Source organism: Artibeus jamaicensis, unplaced genomic scaffold, assembly GCF_021234435.1.
Source record: "Artibeus jamaicensis isolate MK-2021 breed Jamaican fruit bat unplaced genomic scaffold, CSHL_Jam_final scaffold_916, whole genome shotgun sequence".
Taxonomy (NCBI): Eukaryota; Metazoa; Chordata; class Mammalia; order Chiroptera; family Phyllostomidae; genus Artibeus; species Artibeus jamaicensis.
Genome location: NW_026522059.1, coordinates 19,303,509 through 19,325,489, shown reverse-complemented (window position 1 = coordinate 19,325,489; position 21,981 = coordinate 19,303,509). Strand labels below are relative to the sequence as shown.

The window sequence follows — 21,981 nt, the reverse complement described above, 5'->3', positions numbered from 1 at the left end:
AAAATGCTATTGAGCACCTTAATATGTCATGACAAGCTTTTCAAATAAAGTACACTCCACTTTTTCTAGGCATCAATTACTTTATAAGATTTATAGTCAATAGTGCAATTAAAATATATGTATTTTACTGAGAAAGAGAGAAATCTTTAAATTTTTCATTAGCCTACCAAAGTTGCTATTTGTTTCTATTTTACTTTATTAATGTTTGATTTATATGAAACTACTTAACTCTAGACAATGACTATTAAAGCTTTGAATAAAACTATTTTTCTTTGTCTTTCTTGGTGCTAGACTTTAATTTTTTACTTGTATAGTTAGATACTTACTCAAAGAGAGAAAAAAGTGAGTGCATTTTCAAAGAAAAAACCTGAAATATTATTTATTAACATATTTAGTTCCAATAAACTTTCAACAGTGACATCTGGACTCCCCTAAGGTTCAATGAAAACAAATATAATATTATGAAATGCAATAAATCAATAAAAACTATCAGAAAAATGTATTGAAAATAAATTTTAAAGAATTCACATTAAAGTTATTTGTGTGTATGTGTTGTCCATTGTATTTCTTCCCAAAGTGTCAGCTAGCATTTGCTTTAGAACAAACCACTCTGAAACTTCTTTTTTCTTAAGATTTTATTTATTTACTTTTAGAGGGAAGGGAAGGGAGGGAGAAAGAGATGGAGAGAAACATCAATGTGTGGTTGCCCCTCATGTGTCCCATTCTGGGGAGCTAGCCTATAACCCTGCCTGTGCCCTGACTGAAACTTCTTCACTAAAAACCATATGTCATTATTCTGTGGATTCCCTGGTTGATTTTCTGGGCAGAGCTGGATTGGGCGTGGCCATGTGGTTTAAGATAGGCTAATTCACATGTCTCAGATCTCAGCTGTGATCACTGGAATGGTTGCTACTACTGAAGCTTCTCTACACATGACCCTATGCTCTGAAAGATGAATCTCGTCTTTTTACATGGCGGCAGAAGTGATTCAAGAGGCAAGAGAGGATAAACCCAATATATATGCACTTTTAAACCTCATGTTATATTAACTTTTATTCCACTGGCTAAAGCATGCTGTGTGACTAATCCCGGAGACCTTGTGTACATAGATATAACATGAACTATTTTTAATAGAAAGAAATAAATGAAAGAGCAAGAAAACCTCCCATATATTAGGCAAAGATGCAAAGATATGACATAGTAAACCCATAACTGAGTAGAACATTAAGGGAAACATTAGAGAAAAAGGAAAACACTTTTGCTCAATAATTTTTCTCATATTAATAAGTTTTGGCAGAAATCTATGAGTGAAGTGATAAAAATATGTACATATGTATGTGCTCATTTTGCAGTAAGGTTTTATACTTTGCATGTACCTAATATAATGATCAAATCCTTATGTCAGTAACTTATGTTTATAAGAAATATAAAACTAATATTACTTCTATTCATCTATTCTTTTATTCTATGATTTAACTAGCAGTCACATTATACTTAGAAATTAAAATGCATTTATTACCATTCTTGTTCCATTATTATAATTAATGTTTATGCATACTAATATTTGGTACAGTTAAAATAAAGTAAAATATTTACATGTGACATGGGCAATCCAATAATTACTAATTACTTATTTTATGGCAAATTGTTAATATATGAAAATGTGAAATCTCTGCTTTGGTGTGAAATGTTTATATTAATAAATTAATAATAATAAGTACATTTGACAAAAGCTTTCTAGGTCCTAAGTGACAGATTTCTAATCAGTCTTGTTACTCTGCCTTGGAGAAAAATCTCTGAGGTCACAATCCTTCAGTCTAGGTAAACAATGGAGGCAAAGTATTTGTAATCTACTGACAATAGCTAAGAAGTTAAATAAAGGGTAAGGTTAAAAGTTCAATTCGTTGACTGATATCCTCATTCTGTAGTGTATAGCCCAATTCACAAATAGTTTACTGTTGTTTGATTAATGGAAAATGTGCCTATTGCCTGACTCTGATAAGAGTCAGTAACAATTTTGTATAAATATTAATAACTATACATATACTAATCAATTGAAACAGACAAATATCATTATCTATCACAACATTATATACAAAATATAAAATGCCACTTTGATTAATGTTCATACGAATTCTTAAAATGAATGGTCATAGGAACTAATTATTGTGATTTAATATTGTAATTAATTATTTATAATTTACATCCTTGATGTGGAATATAGCTTACTCTTATTCTTCATGTTTATTTTAATAAACTAAATGGCATTTTATTATGTTCAATGTCTTTAACATAATGGAATTACAATTGTGTTTATTTTTTTATATAATTTATCTAATATCATAAGGCTTCTGCTTTTTTCTCAAATGTTTCCTTTATTTCTAGGAAAGTCTTTCAAAATAAAAACAGAATATTTATATAAATTTCCAATGAAACAAATAAATAAATACCAGAAAACAATCTCTACATGTAAATAAGGCCACTTAAATTTGAATCTAAAAGAAAAGGTCTGTATATATCAAGTGGGACATTTTCACTTGTAACCTGTAAGAGCCTAGAATTCAACCACAGTGGGTGGTTTCTGAATGAAAAATCCTTGCAAGTCATTATTATAATGATGTTTTCGCAGCATAACGTGCAAATGTTACGAAGATTTGCCATACTTAAAATCATAGTTTTTCTTTTTTCTCTCTCGTGTCAATATTTCTGCTCACTGGTTTCCCCTTCTCAGCACTACAAGCACTGCTACTTCTTTCTTGAAACAAACAAAGTGAAATCTACAGATAAAAACCAATCAAATAAAGCCAAGCAAAAACGCTGATGGAATTTTTAGCACACTTCCCCCATCACTGTAAACGTTCCCCTCTCCTCGTTTTGAAAGGCATCCACACTTTTCTACACTTTCCCCTTTATTCCCTGCCATTTACCTGCTTTCCCAAGTCTGCAATAATTGACCTGTTGCAAAGCACAGAAAGTAGTGCCGATCTCGCCTGACCCCGCAGGAGCCATGTCAGCTCTCCCAAGACAAAAGAATGTTCTTAGTTCCTTCCAATACTTCTAGTTTACTTCTCTTTTTTCAGAATCTTTTTACTGTGTGCCTGTTTTTAAAATATTGATATTCATAGCAATGCTACAGCATATCAGGGAAGCATCTGGTGTTTGACACTGCTTCTTATTTTTTAAGTCTCCATTTGGTAGTGGCTTGGCAAAAGTGTTTACACATATTTCTAAACCTAAACATTTGGAAATACAGAGTCCTACTCAAATCCAAACTCCTTTATTTACAATCGAGGAATTAGGACCATGGGAAGCCCCCAACCCAGGTCTGAAACTCAGTTTTCTTGTGCCTTCTCCTTAAATCAATTTTATTGTATGTCAGTTTCTCTTACATACATTTCTCCTTAAATTAAATCCCTGAAGTCAACTCTGATTTTCATTTCTTTTGACAGGTGACACTATAATTTAATTTGGGAAACAATACAAAAAAGTACAGAGACCAATGTAAGAAATGCCTGGGGAGTTTTTACATCAGTAAAATGGGGATAATAATTGAACTTACTTTATAGGGTTGTCTTAAGAAACTAGATTCAAAATCTGAAGTGCTCAGACCAGTGGTTCTCAGTCTTAGTTGATTATGACATTTAACTACGAATATTATAAAATGTCCTGATGCCCTGGTTGCAGCCTAGAAACAATTAAATAAAAATCTCTGCATGCATAGTTCTTAGCGGTAGTAGCACTTAATAATTCCTTAAAGTAATGCCTCGTACTTGGAAAATATTCAATTAACATTAACTATAATAACCATAATTAATATTAAGTAGATAACATTTGCTTCCAAATTCATATTGTATAGATATTTGAAATATTACCGATAAAACATATGAAATCAAAGCTGAGCCCGCTACATGTGCCCTTACACAGAACAAACACAAACAGATCTGAGAAACATAAACATTGTGTGGACAATAGTCATGAATTTTAGAAAGGGTTGAGGATTATAATTTTTTTCTTTTTTTTAAATACATTGCTGTTCTATTACAGTTGTCCCAATATTTCCCCCCTTCCCTCCTCCACCCAGCCCACCCCACCCTCCGATCCCACAGTTAATCCCCACACTGTTGTCCATGGCCGTGGGTCATTCATACATGCTCTTTGACTAGTCTCTTCTCCTTCTTTTTTTTTTTTTTTTTTTTTTTTTTTTTTTTAAAGATTTTATTTATTTATCTTTAAAGGGGAAAGGAAGGAGAGAGGGAGAGAACTGGCCTGCAACCCAGGCATGTGCCCTGACTGGGAATCGAACCGTGGTTGTTTGGTTCCCAGGCCCGCGCTCAATCCACTGAGCTACACCAGCCAGGGCCTCTTCTCCTTCTTTTCACCATTTTCCTCTGCCCCGTCCCCTCTGGTGACTTTCACTCTGTTCCATGTTTCCATGTCCCTAGTTCTACTTTGCTCGTTACTTTGTTTTATTCATTATACTCCTCTTACAAGTGAGATCATATGGTATTAGGTGTAGACTTGTTAGTACTTTTACCAAGGCACTACCAGAATGAAGCCCCCCAAAATAAGAAGCAGAGTTAAAGACTAGGTGTTTCCCCGAGATTCTGTAGCATTAATATGGAATCCTGCATAAGCTGAGAAGTAGGAAGCAACTTTTATTTTTTAATTTAAAGTTAATTATTGTTTAATGATTGAGACCTGTGTGGTGCATGAATGCCAAGTATAGGGGGTCAGTGATGCTATATGATTTTGTGTATTTAACCAAGACATACCAAAGTTTGAAGAGCTCTGGGCCATGATGAGGAGTTATATGTGAAAAGGTTTTTAAAAAGACAATTCATATATCTGAGTGAGCACATATTTCTATAGAGTAGAGAAACAAGAAATCCAAGAGAGTGATGAGAATTGATGATAATAATTGGCAGAAAAAGATGCTTTCTGATTATAAACACTTGACTTTAATTTAGAATGCAGATAATATAGTTTTAGCAGTTATACAACTTATCAATATTCTAACTTGAGGGACTTTCTTATACACCAATTTTATTTGAATAAAACAAGGATGTTTACAAAGTAAAAATAAAATAAAATGTTGCTATTCATCCTTTAGGCTTGTCAGTACATTTATGTTCATTCTTAGGCAATTCCCTCCCAAAACATTCCTATTGGAGCCCATCCATCATGTCATAAGAAGCCCAATTGGAGATGGAAGGGGTTGAAACTGACAGCTGAACTCAGAGCCCTCAACTAACATCACCATGTGGATGAAGCATCTTGAACACCTAGTCCTATATAATCTTCAGATGAGGGTCTCTCTACCTGGCATCAAGTGACAACCTAATGAAACAAAATAATCGAGGACACTCAGCTGAGTTCAGCTGCCCCACCAAACCCAGTAAGATTAAGGGTTGGTTAAGATATGGTGATACACAACTAAAATCATTAGTAAGAAATGTTAACAAGGTCCCATACAAATATCAACCATAGAATTTATTATTTATTGAAGAATTGGGAAGGTAATTATTGAAGCTGTGGTTGAACATTATTCGTATAAATTAATTTTTATTTTCAGTTGAAACATCCAAAATATTGGTTGGTTACTAAGAAGATAATAAATAATAATAAAATGTGGGTGACAATAGATGCTTTTTAGAAAATTTAATATGTATTTTACTTGTTAAAACTTCTGATCTTGTCCTATCACTCTTATAAGACTCAACAATTCCACCGCTGGGATTATACCCTAAAAACCCTAAACACCAATTCAAAGGAATTTTTGCATCCCAGTGTTCATAGGAGCACAATTTACAATAGCCAAGAGCTGGAAGAAACCTAAGTGCCCATCAGTAAATGAATGGATCAAAAAACTGTGGTACATTTACATGATAGAATACCATGCAAGAGAAAGAAAAAAGGAGCTCCTACCCTTTGCAACAGCATGGATGGATCTGGAGAGCATTATACTAAGTGAAATAAGCCAGGCAGTGAAAGAGAAATACCATATGATCTCACCTATAAGTGGAATCTAGTCAACAAAACAAACAAGCAAGCAAAATATAACCAGAGACCATTGAAACTGAGAACAAACTGGCAGTAGTCAGAGGGGATGGAGGACAGGATAATGGGGGATAAAGGGGGAAGGGTTTTCAGGGACATGAGTAAAAGGCACATGGGCAAAACCAAAGGGGATGGAATCAGGGGAGGGAGGTGGGGATGGTTAATGTGGAAGGTTGTGGTATGGAGAAAATGGAGACAGCTGTACTTGAAAAACAATAAAAGGAGAACTTTTCACCATTATTATTTTATTTTTATTTTTCAGCTCTTTATTTTATTTTTTATAGATTTTATTTATTTATTTTTAGAGGGGAAGGATGGGGAAAGAGAGGGAGAGAAACATAAGTGTGTGGTTGCCTCTTGTGCTCCCCACACCCCACACCGGGGAGCCTGGCCTGCAATCCAGTCATGTGCCCTGACTGGGAATCGAACCAGCTACCCTCTGCTTCTCAGCCCAGCACTCAATCCACTGAGCCACACCAGCCAGCGCTCAGCTCTTTTAATTATAACCATGGCAATGATTCAGCTATATCCTAGATATATAATCTATATAAATGTGACTTTTGAGTAATGATAATACAATAAAAATATCAGATATTATATATTATTTCAATATTGAGCAAATAAAGCTTTTTATCTTAGCATATTTGGCAAATCATAAATTAATAATAAAAAGCTTAACATCTGACATATAGTCTCATATATCTTTATAATTTTATTTATTGATTAAGAATATAAACAGCTCCAGTAGGAATCTCTGGCAATTAATTTTCTCCTTTAATTTTTAAAACTGCCTCTGTAAGGTTACAAAAGTGTTTTACATGGTCTTTACAAGGAGAGTAAGTTAAACAATAAGACCAAGAAAGAATATACTAATCAGATTTATTCTTTTGTGTTATTTTAAAATTATTTCTCCAATTATTTAATGAATCTGCATCTTGTCTCATGTAATAGATAACAGCCATGTAAGTCTGCTTTTAAGGAACATTTTACACTGAATTGCTGATCTGTTTTCAGCCCAACTTGCTGTGTTATTTAACAAAAGCTATTGCTGTGAACATCAACCCTGAAGGGTATTAATTTTAAAATTGCATATGCCCAGTATTAGATCAAAATAAGCAATTTTGTTGTATTATATATTAAGCTGATATTTTCTGTTGCAGAATCGAAGATAAAGTAGTACCTAATTTGTGTAACAACTGTACTTATTTTTTAAGTGTTTTTCTCTCAATATATTGGTTACAGTCCACATACTAGAGTTATTTTGAAAGGCAACAAATAATTTGGAGAATGCTTTTATAGACTTCTATTTGTGTGTGTGTGTATATATACAAACACAGTTTTTAAAATAATGTGGTGTCTCTTTGTAACATATACTAGACACCCACAAAAATGAATTATATAAGTGATCAAGGGTTAAAATGACTTCCTTAGATATTCTACTATGAATCCTCTAGTTACTATATTTTGAAAAACAGTATTTTCCAAAGGGGGTCCTCGCAGTTATGCAGGTATTCTGCATACCCTCTGTGGTGGTAGACATTCCCAGACCTACCTATGGGATAAAATAGAATAGAAGCAAACACACATGGCCACACACACATCGGTGCGAGACTGGGGAAATCTTGCTAAGGTCACCATATTTAATAAATGTCAGATCCTGTACCTATTGTACTGTAGTTTTGCAAGACATTACCATTCAAAAGAAAATTAGGGGCTTATGGCATCACTCTACATTATTTTTGACATTTAAATATAAATCTACAGTTATCTCTCTAATTTTTTTAAAAAATGAAGTGATAACTTTGTGTTCATAAATTTTATTTACACTGAAGTAAAATGTGAGTTATAAAGAGAAACAATTCTTAATTTGTTTGATATGGTGAAGTTATAATAAATCCTGATTAGGCAATGTAGCTCATAAAATCATTTTCTGTCATTTCACAAACATTCATAGATCAATACTGTATGCCAGGCAGTGCAATAGGCTCACCCAGGACTGTGAGCCTGCAAAAATAAAACCTAGTCCATGTGATGAAGGGTTTTAATAATCTCAGTTTAGAAATACTTAAAATGTATTGTTCATATAGTAACTATGAGCAAAAAGATAGTGGATAATTTTGCTTCAGGTAATAGAGGAAGTCCCAACAATTGTTATAAAACATAAAGTGTAAAGGATGAAAGATATTTAAAGTGTTGTTGGAAGGAACTGTTTAAAAATATGCCTGTCATCTATTTTATTCTGTTACTAGGGATACCTTAAAAAAGGAGGATATCATCAGGCAAAATATTGTTGTAAACATGGTGATTCAACAGACTTTCAAGCAACAACAATAATGGTATTTTTGAGAAGGAGAGCCCTGTGTATAGAACACATTTACAATGGTGTACATAATTTAACTAGGGGGCTTATTTAATAAATCTGCAATCTATATTTTTATGGAGCAGAATCATTGAGAAATGAGTAAACCATTGCATTAGTTGTGTATAAGAAGATGTTCCATAACAAAATGTCTCTTTACTTAGGTGAAGCATTCACTCATCCCTTAGGTTTTCATATGTTAACTCGAAATCCCAGAACTCTTTCATGTCTTTGTAAATGTAGAGATATTTATAGCAGCATTATTTACAATATCCAAAAGTTGCAAACAATATAAAGGTCTATCAATGGGTGAATGAATAGACAAAGTGGTATATACATACAATGGAATATTATTCAGCCATAAAGAGGAATGTAATAGTGCTACATAATACAACTTGTATAAACCTCAAAAGTATCATGCTAAGTGAAAAATGTCAGACACAAAAATTGCGTGTTGTATAATTTATTTTTTAGAACAACTTTTACTAGGGTGATATTGGTTAATGAAATTATATAGATTTCAGGTGTACAATTCTATAATACATCATCTGTATATTATATAGTGTATTTACACTCAAGTCAAGTCTCCTTCCCTCACCATTTATTCCCCCTTTACTCTCTTCTACCCCTCCACTACAGTCCCCCGATAACCACCATACTTATGTCTGTGTCTATGAGGTCATTTTTTGTTGTTTAATTCCTTCAATTTTTCACCCACACCCTAAGCTCACTCCTTTCTGACAGCTGTCAGTCCATTTTCTGTGTCTATGAGTCTGTTCCTATTTTGTTTGTCTGTTTATGGTGTTCATTAGATTCCACATGAGTGAAATCATATAGTATTTGTGTTTCTCTGACTGGCTTATGTACATTTAGTATAATGCTCTCCAGGCCCATCCATACTGTCACAAAGGGTAGGGTGTCATTTTTTAAGGCTGAATAGAATTTCATTATGTAAATATATCACGTGTTTAATCCATTCATCTACGGATGCACACTTTAGCTGCTTCCAAATCTTGGCTATTGTAAATAACACTACAGATACTTATAGGTTGCATAAATTATTTCAAATCAATGTTTCAGATTTCTTTGGATGTAGTCCCAGAAGTAGGATCACTGGATCATGAGGCAGTTCCATTTTGAACTTTTCTGAGGAAACTCTATACTGTTTTCCATAGTGGACGCACCAATCTGTATTCCCACCAACAGTGCACAAGAATTCCTTTCCACCACATCCTCACCAAACTTATTGTTTGTTGAATTATATTTGATTTACTAATGATAGACTTCTGACAGGTGTGAAATGATATCTCATTGTAATTTTAATTTGCATTTCTCTGATGACTAGTGATGTTGAGAATCTTTTCATATGTGTATGGGCCCTCTGGATGTCCTCTTTGGAGAAGTGTCTATTCAGGTTCTTTGCCCATTTTTAAATTGGATTGTTTGCTTTTTTGTTTAGATTTTGGATATTAACCCTTTATCTGGTTTATCATTGGTTGATATATTTTTCCTTTCAGTGGGTTTCCTTTATTTTGTTGATGGTTTTCTTTTCTGTGCAAAAACTTTTTAGTTTGATGTAGTCATCTCTGTTCATTTTTTTTGTTTCCCTTGCCTGAAGAGACATATCAGAAAAAATATTGCTACAAAAAATGTCATAGATTTTAGTGTTCATGTTTTTCTTTTAGGATTTTTATGGCTTCTGGTCCTATATTGAACTTTTTAATCCACTTTGAGTTTATTCTTGTGTGTGGTATAAGAAGGTGCTCTAGTTTCTTTTTTTTTTTTTTTTGCATGTATGTGCCCAGTTTTCCCAACACCATTTATTGAATACACTCTTTTTACCAATGTATGTTCTTGCCTCATTTGTCTAATATTAATGGACCATTAAGGCATGGGTTTATTTCTGGGCTCTCTATTCTGTTCAGTTGATTTATGTGTCTGTGTTTATGCCAATATCATGCTGTTTTCATTACTAACTATGCCCTTGTTATGCAGTTTGATATCAGGAAGCATGATTCCTCCAACTTTGTTCATTATCAAGATTGCTGAGGCTATTTGGGGTCTTTTGTGGTTTCATTTAAATTTTGAAATATTGGTTCTCAGTTCTGTGACACGCCATTGGTATCGTGATAAGAATTTGAAAGAATCTACAGATTTATTTAGATGCAGAAAAAGCATTAATAAAATCCAGTACCGATTTATGATAAAAAAAAAAAAACCTCTCAGCAAAGTGGGAGTAGAGGGAACATATGTCAATGTAATAAAGGCCATATAAGACAACCTACAGTTAACATCATACTCAGTGAACAAAAACAAAAGTATTTTCCTTATGATTGGGTACAAGCAAAGATGTCCTTTCACCACTCTTATTCAACATAGTACTGGAAGTTCTAGCCTCAGCTATCAGATAAGAAAAAGAGATAAAAGACATCCAAAGTGAAAAGAAAGGAGTAAAACTGTCATTATTTGTGGATGACATAGTACTGTGTATAAGATCTATCTGGAAGAAGTCCAACAATCATTAATATAATGACAACAGTTTGCAAGACACCCATGTAGCTTGGCAGCTATGGAGAATGGACTGGAATGCACATGTGTGAACAATGATGACTTCACTGAACTAGTCAGTGGGGATGGTAGACACCGGTGAATGAACACATGCACTGTGTGTCCGTTACATGCAAAATGACTGAGCAAGTAGAACAACACATCTGCATTGAATTTTGAATTAAGTTTGAAACTATTTGGATGATTCAGAAGGCTGCAGCTATGGACAACTGGGGATTGGGAGCTTCATCATGACAATATGCCCACTCATGTAGCATGTCTTGTGTACAGTTTTTTGCAAAACATCAAATCACCAGGTGACTCAGTCCCCTTAGAGGTCAGATTTGGCATCCTGAAACTTCTGGCCTTCCCAAGACTAAATTCACCTTTGAAAGCAAAGATATTTCAGACCATAAAATGAGATTCAGTAACATATGCCAGGGCAATTGATGGTGATTGGGAGAACTGTGTGAGGTCCCAAGGTGCCTACTTCAGTGTCATTGTCTTAAGAGCACAATTTACAATAGCCAAAAATAGCCAATTTTCTTGTATCTTGTATCTTCTTCAATAAATGTCTCTAGTTTTCATATTAATGACTGGATACTCTCCGGACAAACCTTGTATATAAAGTCCTGAAATTTTCATCAAAAAATTATTACAACTGATAAATTAATTCAGAGAGGGAACAGAATACAAAATAAATACCCAGAGATCAGTTGTGTTTTTACACAATAATGAACTATCAGAAAGGGAACCTAAGAAAACAATCCCACTTACAATTGCATTAATAAAAAACCCAACAACCTGGAATAAATTTAGCCAAGGATATAAAAAAGTCTGTACTCAGAAAATTATGACACTGCACACTGAAGAAATAAATTGGAAATAGAGGTGGAGACATATACCATATTCCTGGGTAGGAATCATTAAAATGTCCATACCACCCATAACAATGTATGGTTTCTTTTATATGTAATCTCTAGATAAAACCATATAGTGCTCTTCTTACACTAAAATTATTCACATGTTTGTGGTCAAGGTAGGTATAAACAAACCTGTGCCACTAGTCCTATAAAATATAGCATATAAAATTACCATAGTAGGCTATATCATCTAAATTTATATGCTATATTTTATAGGACTAGTGGCACAGTAGGTTTGTTTATACCTACCTTGACCACAAACATGTGAATAATTTTAGTGTAAGCCCTGATTATGGGTTTTCTTTTTATAATGCAAGTGTCTAAGTCAGATTGGCTTTACAGAGGCTTCCATTTCAAAGAGGCATCAATTTCGACAAAGGCTCCCTCCAATAAACACACTGCCAGGCACACCACAAGATAAAGAGCCACACTGGTAGCACAATATTGTAAATGCACTAACAGCCACCGTAAAGTACATTGTAAAGTGGTTAATTAAATGTTAAGTGAATTTCAGGTACATGTTTTGTATGGCCTGTTGGTGTGACCTCAGACAAGTGACTGAACTGCTCTGTACTTACTACTGTAAACAAGACTAATTTATGAGGTTGCTTCAATACTTAAATAAGAGCATGTGTGTGTCTGCCTACAACTGTACACAGAGAATTATTATCACCCAAATATATATTTAATAATAATATGAAATCATGTTTATAGCACATTGTTTTAATTAAAATAAGAAATGATGAATGAAGACTGATGGTGGTGGTAGCAATAGACATCAAGGGTCATGTTCTGAGAATGTATTACAGAGTCCTGGTTTTACTGGCATCAGTGATGGCAGCCTGGGGTTTTGTAGACTCACTCTTTATTAGAAAATGTAAAATCTAGCAGTGGTATAGTTTAAACCACAGGTCACTCACATAGCAGGGTTTTAGTTTAACTTGTCTTATTCTTTTTTCTCCACCAAGTGTCTTAAATCAGTATGTCTTCATCTCTTCCCCCAGAGATTATTGTAGGACCTTGGGTCCAATTAAATGGCCAAATTCAAGTTTAGACTTTTAGGTGAATATTGAGTATAATTAGGCGGCTCACATTTCTCCTTGACATTTAGGTCCATTTATGTGGGAAGACAAATTTCTATATAGGACCCCCCAAAATGCCAGAATTTTGTATTTGTTTTAAAAGTTATATTTCTACCTTATAATGAAGTTCTATGTGATTATTCTTTGTATGCTTTCTGAAAATATTTCATGTGTCTTTCTGAAATCTTGTTTGTGGTAATGGTGGTTAGGGGCCTTAGAAAAATCTCAATTTCTGGTTAGTGAAGAAAAATACTACATCGATATCAAATCTTAAGAGAATAAACTACATACTATCTTTATAATTTATAAATCCTTATGTGATTTAAAAAATAATTTTGTGCACTAATGCTCAGCAACTTAGGAAATGATTATTATTTCATATTTCAATAAGAAAACAATTGGAATATGGGTAAGGAAAAGTTTAAATTTTGAAAATTGCTAGTCTAAGACTATACAAAGAAATATTTCAACCAAGATATGTAGAAAGCATATTATTTTACATCATTTTATCAGTTCTTGACACCAGGAAAGCAAGTTATCAACAAACAAGTTATGCCCTGACTTCTAATGGTAGTAACTGATATGGTATCTGAGGAGTCTATCCTGATGTTTTTCTTACCAAGATGTTAGAAAATTCAAAACCACCACCCAGAGAAAACATTAAAAATATGCAGAAATCCATGCCTATAATGTCAGACTTGTGTAAATCTTTGGATTTCATAGAGAAGGCATTACATGTCACTTTTAGAGGTCATTCAATAGAAAATAAAACCAGGAGAGTTGACCTGCAAGATTCAGCCATTCTGAACCCATAGTAAATATAAAGTGTGTGTGAGAGAAATAAATACAAAAAAAGTAAATTTGTTAAAACATTAGGTTACTAATTTATTTTCTAGAAAATTAATTATGGACAAATGAGTGATTTTTCCACCTCCAGATTTAGTCCTCCTTTTTGAGGTTTCATTGTTTCTTAGGATCATGTTACATTTGACTATTATGGTATTTGTTTTGAATATATAATCTACATTCAAGTGTTTATAATGTACTAAGGTTATGGTAATACGTTTGCTCTTTTGGGATGTGTGCTAACTGCAAGAATGTACTGAGCATCCTTTCATAAAGGACTATAACATCAATTATTTTTTATTAAAAACTTTTTATAATACATGCATGACTGTTCCACAGTGTTTTAGCTATATGATGGCCTTTCTAAAATACAATATTCATTTATGATTTCCATATGCCTATCTCATATCCTGCTATACTTATTTAATAAATGTTGACAGCTATCTCTTCAAATAACCTGTGGATGCCCTAAAATATGTAATTACTGAGCCTATTGGCAATTGTACCATGTAATTGACTGTGTGTTTCTCCTCACCTATCTCTCTGTAGGAGACCCTGCAGGTGGTGTCTACACATCATTCACTCACCCCTTTCCCACAATAGATACTGATTGTGTTCAGATGCCTAACCCCCACCCCCTTCGGCCTTGTGCCTCAGGGCAAGTGCTAACCTAATTTTAGAAGTACATTTTATTTGTCCAGACTATTTTCATTTGCCATGACAGTAATTGATTCAGAGATGGACAGATAATCAAGTTTTGGCCAATGAAATGCAAGAGGGACTCAGAAAAAGAGGCATTTTCTGTTCTTCCTCTAGATAGTGTCAAACATGTTAGGATTTCTGAAACTGCAGTAGCCTACTTCATATGAAAGCAGAACTTGAGGCAGCAAAGTGGAGAGAAAGAGTGCATCTGGCCCTGGATGGTATCTTTGCCCTGTCACATCGGAAGATCCTGGAGCTGTCACTACCGCCACGATTGTAGATAGAAATGAATGATAGAAATCCATTTGGAATTGGATTGTCTTTTACTTGTAGCTGCAGCTGTCAAATATATAACTTTCTGTTGTTCATGTGTGTGCTTCTAAAATCATAAAAATGACATTGAAGCTGCCTTTGCCTTCATAATAGTAAATTGTCCTGGATCCCATAGTCATTTAATTTCAAGTAGATTAATTATACATAATGTGGGAATTCACAGAGAAGTTAAATACTATATAGAAAGCAAGCTTAAGTCTTGTGGTCACCTTATTTATAAGGTCTAAAAGAAAAGAAATCTGCTTGATAAGAGTTTTCAATCATGTTAATCATGTCAATCATGAAAAATAATAAAAAAAATAGTGCTTGCTTCAGCAGCACATGTACTAAAATTGGAACGATACAGAGAAGATTAGCATGGCCCCTGCACAAGATAACACACAAATTCATGAAGCGTTCCATATTTTTAATGAAGGGGGAAAATAGAACAAATGTAATGGCATAATCAATTAAAAAGAGGTAAAAAAAGAAAAAAATAATAAAAAATAAAATAATTAAATTTACAGTTATGCCTTCTGCAAGGAGGTAAAATCTTAATCTGTGAGGTTTAAAATGGTCACTTTCATACATATAGTATGTAATATATTGCCCCCCAAATAATAAATGAAACACAAACATATGTATGTATGTTTATACAATCTCTCTATACATGAGTGTGTGTGTGTAAGTGGTGTATATCTTATACCCCCTTCACACATGTACTGTACCTTAAAGTAAAATAATAAATTTCTATTTTCTATTCTAACACTCAGCTTCAACTGAAAAGTATGTTTACTCTTTAAAAAACAAAAAAAGTATCCTATCAGCTCCATTAATTTGATAAATTATGGAATTTTCTCCAGAGCCACAAATTTATGGCAGACATTTTCTAAATACAGAGACAGCAGCGTAATGGAATACAATTACATCCACCAGCTCCTTGGAAAGCACTGCCTGAAAGAACTACATTCCTGACCTAATATGCAAAATGATTCAGTCTTCTAAAGAATCTTCTATTCACACCCAGGTGTTTTATTAACCAGGGCCCCTTTCATAGTCAGGATAAAAGTGAACTCACATCACTAACACCCCTTGCCTTCTCAGAAGTAGTAGCATATTAGGCCAGACAGCTTATCATCCCTGAAACACTCAGTTCCTTTGACTTTCTTCTTTACAGCTCTTGTCCATTATTATTTTGGGGAAAATACTGTTTTCTGACATGCAAATTTTTCCCTATAAAATACTTCTGCAATTTAAAAAGAATGCATGCAGGAAAAAGGTACATTTTAATATTGTTATTTAACATGGGCACTTTATAAGAAAAGTTAAAGAGAAAGAAATCATAAACATGTATTTATTTGTCCTAGTCAATCTTAAAACAATCAGATTAGTCTTTAACCTAATAAAGGAAGAAAATAAATATAGTTTAAATGGTATAGCCATCCATTAGAATTACTGTAAGATCTAAATTATAGTTTATATAAATCACATACATTCAATTAATCTAAACTACTTGTAATAATTAAACTAACAAGGACTTACCTATTACAGCTGACATGAAAATATTAATCCATGCTATTTTGCTATAAGTCTCTAATAGTCTTATTTAAACTATTAATTGGTTCAGTAGATATTTAACAAATAGTACAAAGATTACACTTTTGCATAATTCTTATCTGATAATCAAATGGGAAGAAAAATAAGTGATGAATATTCAGTTATTTCAGATTGTGTATTGAACACACATTTATAACTTAAATTTATTACTGAGATATGCAAAAATAGAATTGTCACTCTTTGGCTCTGCTAATTGGTAAGGTTACATCTGTTGATCTGATGTCTGATTTATGTTGTTCATTCCTTAATTCACCACTTGTGCCTCCTGGACAACATCCACTTTGCCCGAGGATATTATTTCTACATCAAGAAGACTCTTTCTCAGATACAAATCATACCTAAACTTGGTTTCCCAGATCGGTGAGATTTGGTGAGAGGTATTATTTTATAGCCATTTCATTTTCATGTTACAAGATCTGAACTTACACTGCATTCTAGACTACTTAACAACCCAAACCCTCAATTCAAAAATGGACGGTATCTGTCCTAAACAAATTATTTTGACTTAAAAATTTGTACCTGAAAGAAGTCTGCACTCTAAAGTGTTAGGGATAGCAGGCAAATCTGGGTCTAAAACACTGGCTCTTGGTTCTCAATCAAAAGGTTTTTCCCAAAATCACTTGAGCCTTGACAGTTTAAAAAATATAGCACTCTCCGTTTTACTAAGTATTTTGGGGATACAAAGAGCACAACTTTATACTTAAACCTTCCTTCTAACTAGCTAAATAGGAAGGTAAGTGAGGTGAAAATTAGAGGACTAGATTTTTTATTTTTTTTTGAAATGTTAACTATATATACATCATTTCCTCCAAAATGTCCTACGAGATTTTTATAAGGAAACAGTAATTTGTTCATCCTCTGAGTGTTCTTATACATCATTGACAATCGTTAGCCAGTTACCACTTTCTAATTTACGTTTTAGTTATTTATATGTATTGATAATTAAGTAATGGGCATTTAGGTGTGTTAAATATACAAACTTTTACCCTGTGTTTTTAAAGTTCTCAACATCTCTCAGACAGAAGAAACATTGAGCTCGATACATAATGGGTTTTACTCTATCATAGTCTAATGTATCCCATATGTTATGTAAGATGTACCAAACAGATAAATCTGCTTTCTAAAGAAATGTTCTATTGAGAGAATGTCATTGTCGAAAATCTGTCTCATTAAGGACTGATCACAAGATATCTTGAATTGGCTTGCATCTGTTTTGGTACATTTTTACTGCTTGGAACTGGGAGAAACAAAACATTTGCATTACAACATTATGTTTTTATCAGTGGGTTAATTAATTATTCTATTGTATTTAAATAGAAGTTTCTATCAATATAATGATAGTTAACCCAGTTGAATAAAAGTTTCAGTAATTAACTGAATTTGCCTTATACTTGATATTAACTGACATTAAAAAGTCCCTGTTTTCAATATAAGTCTGTATGGTTTCAATGATGAATAGTAAAGTATATTTTCTAGATTAAGTATTAGCTGTAAATGGAAAATAATTATTGGATAATATTGCTTAGGAATGAAACCAAAGTTTGCAATTAAATTTAAAATATACTAGAGAAGTTTAGGTGAATGCTTTTAAAAGCCAGCAGAGTCAGTTTTGACATTATATTTTATGAAAGGTTCTGGTATACTATTATAATAAAAAATGTTATGTTAGCTATTTCAGTTAAAAAAAATACAATCTATATAACAGTGATGAAATCACCTCAAGAGAGAAAAAGATCAAGTAAAACTGAAATCAAAATTCTCAATATTCTAGAAGATTTGTTTTTCCCCTGAAAGATAAAACCAAGATTTTTATGATGTTAGATGAATGTGAACACAATTCTGAAGCAGTATTTTCCAAGCTACTGATGTCCTACAGAATGGTAATTTTACAACTAGTCATGGGTAGTGGAGGAGTTAATGGTCACACAAATTTAAGAAATTTGCCATAAAATACCACTTTGTGAAGATTTATATTTAATATTAGCATATAAACTACCCATAGTGGTCCAGTTTTAAGAAAGCAGCTTATCTTTGTTCAAAACATTTTAGAAATATATTTAACCCCAAGGATTTTTTAAAAATTGATTTAAACTCAATTATTGTCCCATAGCTTTTGTGTCCCAAGACACATCAATTTGGGAAATGCCCTTCAAGGCAATTTAATTAAAGACAAATAATTAGCTATTATAAATACTACTACCTCTGCAGATCAAATTCTACTGTGCTGCCTGAAAATATTAATAAAACCAACAGTTACAGAGGACTAGCCATATAGCAGGTACTGCACAAAATATATATAAGCAACATCTCATGTACTATTCTACATTCCATGTTACTAAAATAATTATCTACAAATCATTTTGATATTTCAATATTATTTATGTTATTTTGATTATTTACCATTAAACAAAAATACATATTCTAGATTCCTTAATAGGATATAGAACACACCTGATAATTTGCTGTTTATTTATTTAATTTCATTTCATCTTTTTTTTCACTGAGTATACTGTGCTAGAATAATTTTAGGTAATTAGATATGTAGAACTTAAGTAGGAAAGGGTCTTCCTCTTATATTATGTATATTTTATAAGTGTGGAAGGCCATAAACCTATGAGTGTGTTAATTTAAAATAGGAGCAAGTCTTCTAAAAGTAATACATTAAAACAAAGTTAAGGGGATAAAAATTACTTTAGATTGGTTGGTCAAGGAAGACTCCACTCAGTATTTAATAATTGAATTAATATATGAAGTATAAGAAGAAATTAGCCCTATTGTTTTAGAGAAATTAACAGTAGTCAAAAAGTACAAAGGTCTTGAGATTTTAAAAAAGTTATTGTTGAAAGTATTTAAATCAAGCATAGGCTAAATCATAGACACTGAAGTCCTTAAATGAGTAAGTAGATCACTGATAATATCAATATGTCTACACCATGGAAGACTGCTCATCAATAAAAAGAAACAAGTATTGATAGACATGGCAAACTGAATGAATCTCCAGAGAATTCTATAGGTAAAAAAAAATTTTCAAAGGTTGCATACTGTGTGATTTTATTCCTATGACAGCCTTAAAAAGAGAAAATTATAAAACTATGGAAATGGAGAACAGATTAGTGACTGCCAGAGTAGGTTCCATTCTCTAGAGAAACATATATGTATGTGGATTTATATATACAATACAATGAATATACATATAAAATGTATGTATAGCACATATGTATAATGTTTACACATAAATAATTATAATGTATGGCATATGTGTACATCATACATTTATATAATATATTTGTGTATACATATATATATACACACATACATACATTTATAAATCTTTTTAAAATTTATTTTAATTGTTCAAGTATAGTTTTCTGTCCTTTTCACATTTATATATCTTGAAAGAGAAGATGGGTGAGATACTTCGAAGAAAGATTTATCTTAAAGAATTGGCTCATGCAATTAGAAATCTCGGGAAGTTCAAAATCATGCAGTTACAAAGTTTGCAAGCTTAAAACTCAGAAGGATGATGTTGCAGTCAGGACTTTAAACCTGTAGTAGGGTCAGCCTGGAGTCTGGAAGCTCAGGAGAGGTTTCTTCTCTGAGAGGCCTCAGATTTTGTTCCTGACGTTTGCAATTGATTGAATGAGGCCCACTCAAATCATTGAGGGTGATCTTTAGTTAAAGTCACCATAGATACATATTAACCACATTTACAAAATACGTTAACTAATAGTATTGTTGACTGCCCAGTTGATGCATGAGAATAACCACCACACAGGGTTAGAGCGCGTGAGCTCAAACCCAAAACAATCTGCTTTGATTAACGTGCCATATTTTGACTGCTGTTAAGACCAATTGTTTATATTGTCTGTTAAGGGTAGTAGCAGCAAGCACCATCAGTACTTATAATTCAGACTCTGAATATAGATTGTATACCATTTTAAAGACTGTTTGATGTATAGATTTAAAAAGACAAACACAAGTATTATATATCCATCACCTGCAATTTGCCATAGAACTATGTACATTGCTATGAAGAAATATATATCTCCCAAAAGACCATATCAAGTTCTTTAAATAATAAACTTTTGTAATGTACTTTATATGTAGCTTACTTTTTAGAATAGAATCAAGAGTAAAATATTAAAACAAAGTTTCATAAAGTAGTCCTAGGGTCCTGGAAGATAATCAAAGAGAGTTTCCAACCTTCACGAAATTGAACTTCAGAAAGCTTCCTGCTGTTAAGCAATAATAAACTAATTGTGGATTCCAAGTAGAAAAACCACAGGGAAGATAGCAAGTCTAAGAGAAATTTAAATCTGAAGTTAAATTCCAGCTTCTTATTATAGTTATTATCCTTCATTCAGTTAACTTTTCTCACTTAATAAGACCACCTGGAATCTATAGTGACCTCAAATTTAGATTTAGCTTGTCTTCAGTTTTATCCAGGGATGCTTTAAATTAAATTATATGGTTTAAAATTACTTTTACTAAGGTATATAAGATTTAACAATAACTACTGACTAAGCAGATGTATTACGATCATTTTTACTTTTGACTTTTGAGGAGATACCTAATGAATATTCTATCATAATCTTACAGAGGTGCCGAATTTTGCATTTGGAAAAGATGTGATTACTTCCAGGTACTTTTATATCTTTTAACTACTTTACATATTATTTTTATTGTTTTATCTGTCTTTTAATTATAACATCATATATTCTATGATAAGATGTGTCTGTCATTGAATACGTTGAATACATAGCAAAGAACAAATGCAATTCACCCAAATGGAAATTGTTCTTATGTTCATTATTTATTATGTTCAAAGTGTGGTGCTCAAATAAAATTCCATAAACAATAATGTTATAATTTACATGAAGGCCAAAAAAAAAAAGAGAGAGAGAATTAGCAGTGAAGAATACAAAGGTGGAGAAAAATAGGTTTACAGATGTGAGTACTTGAAACAGAATCTGTTCTTGTATATCCCTTACTAATTATTCTATTTTTTATTTATTTTACAGCTAAAAACCTACTTTTGCCACCCCTGTGCTTAAAATTGTGGTCACCACTTACATTTTCTTTTGTTTCATGTGGCACATGGTTAAAATGAACTAAAACTTTTATGATAAAAGAGAAGATATGTGGATAATAGTTAGTGTGGTCTAAAAAATAAGTAAATATTAGTCATGCTTATCATATATAAATATTTTAAGTGGACAGTGAAACAAGTTTAACTATCAATTGTAAGCATTATATGGATGTGGTACTTCAGTATAAATTCTATTACAATTCATTTTTAAGGATTATTTCTTTTATTTTGATTGATATTTTTATAATGGTCCCCAACATTATAACCTCTCACAAGTGTGTTTTAAAAATATTTGACTATTTACCACGAAGTTTTAAAAAGATTGAAGCAAAGTACTGAGAGTCCCACAAATATACTGAGTTTATTAACAAAGAGTTAATTCGAGTATTTCAACTTTGTATCTTCCTGTCTTGATTTAGGACTATATCCAGAGTTTCAAGTTTAAAT

The 21,981-nt window shown here is 32.6% G+C and overlaps 1 non-coding gene across 1 annotated transcript; it reads left to right on the top strand.

Annotated features, from left to right (window-relative positions):
- The first annotated feature begins 15,151 nt into the window (after positions 1 to 15,151).
- Positions 15,152 to 15,257, top strand: LOC119054208 (U6 spliceosomal RNA). Its single transcript, XR_005083467.2, has one exon. It is a non-coding gene; the product is annotated as a U6 spliceosomal RNA (small nuclear RNA).
- Positions 15,258 to 21,981: the final 6,724 nt, after the last annotated feature.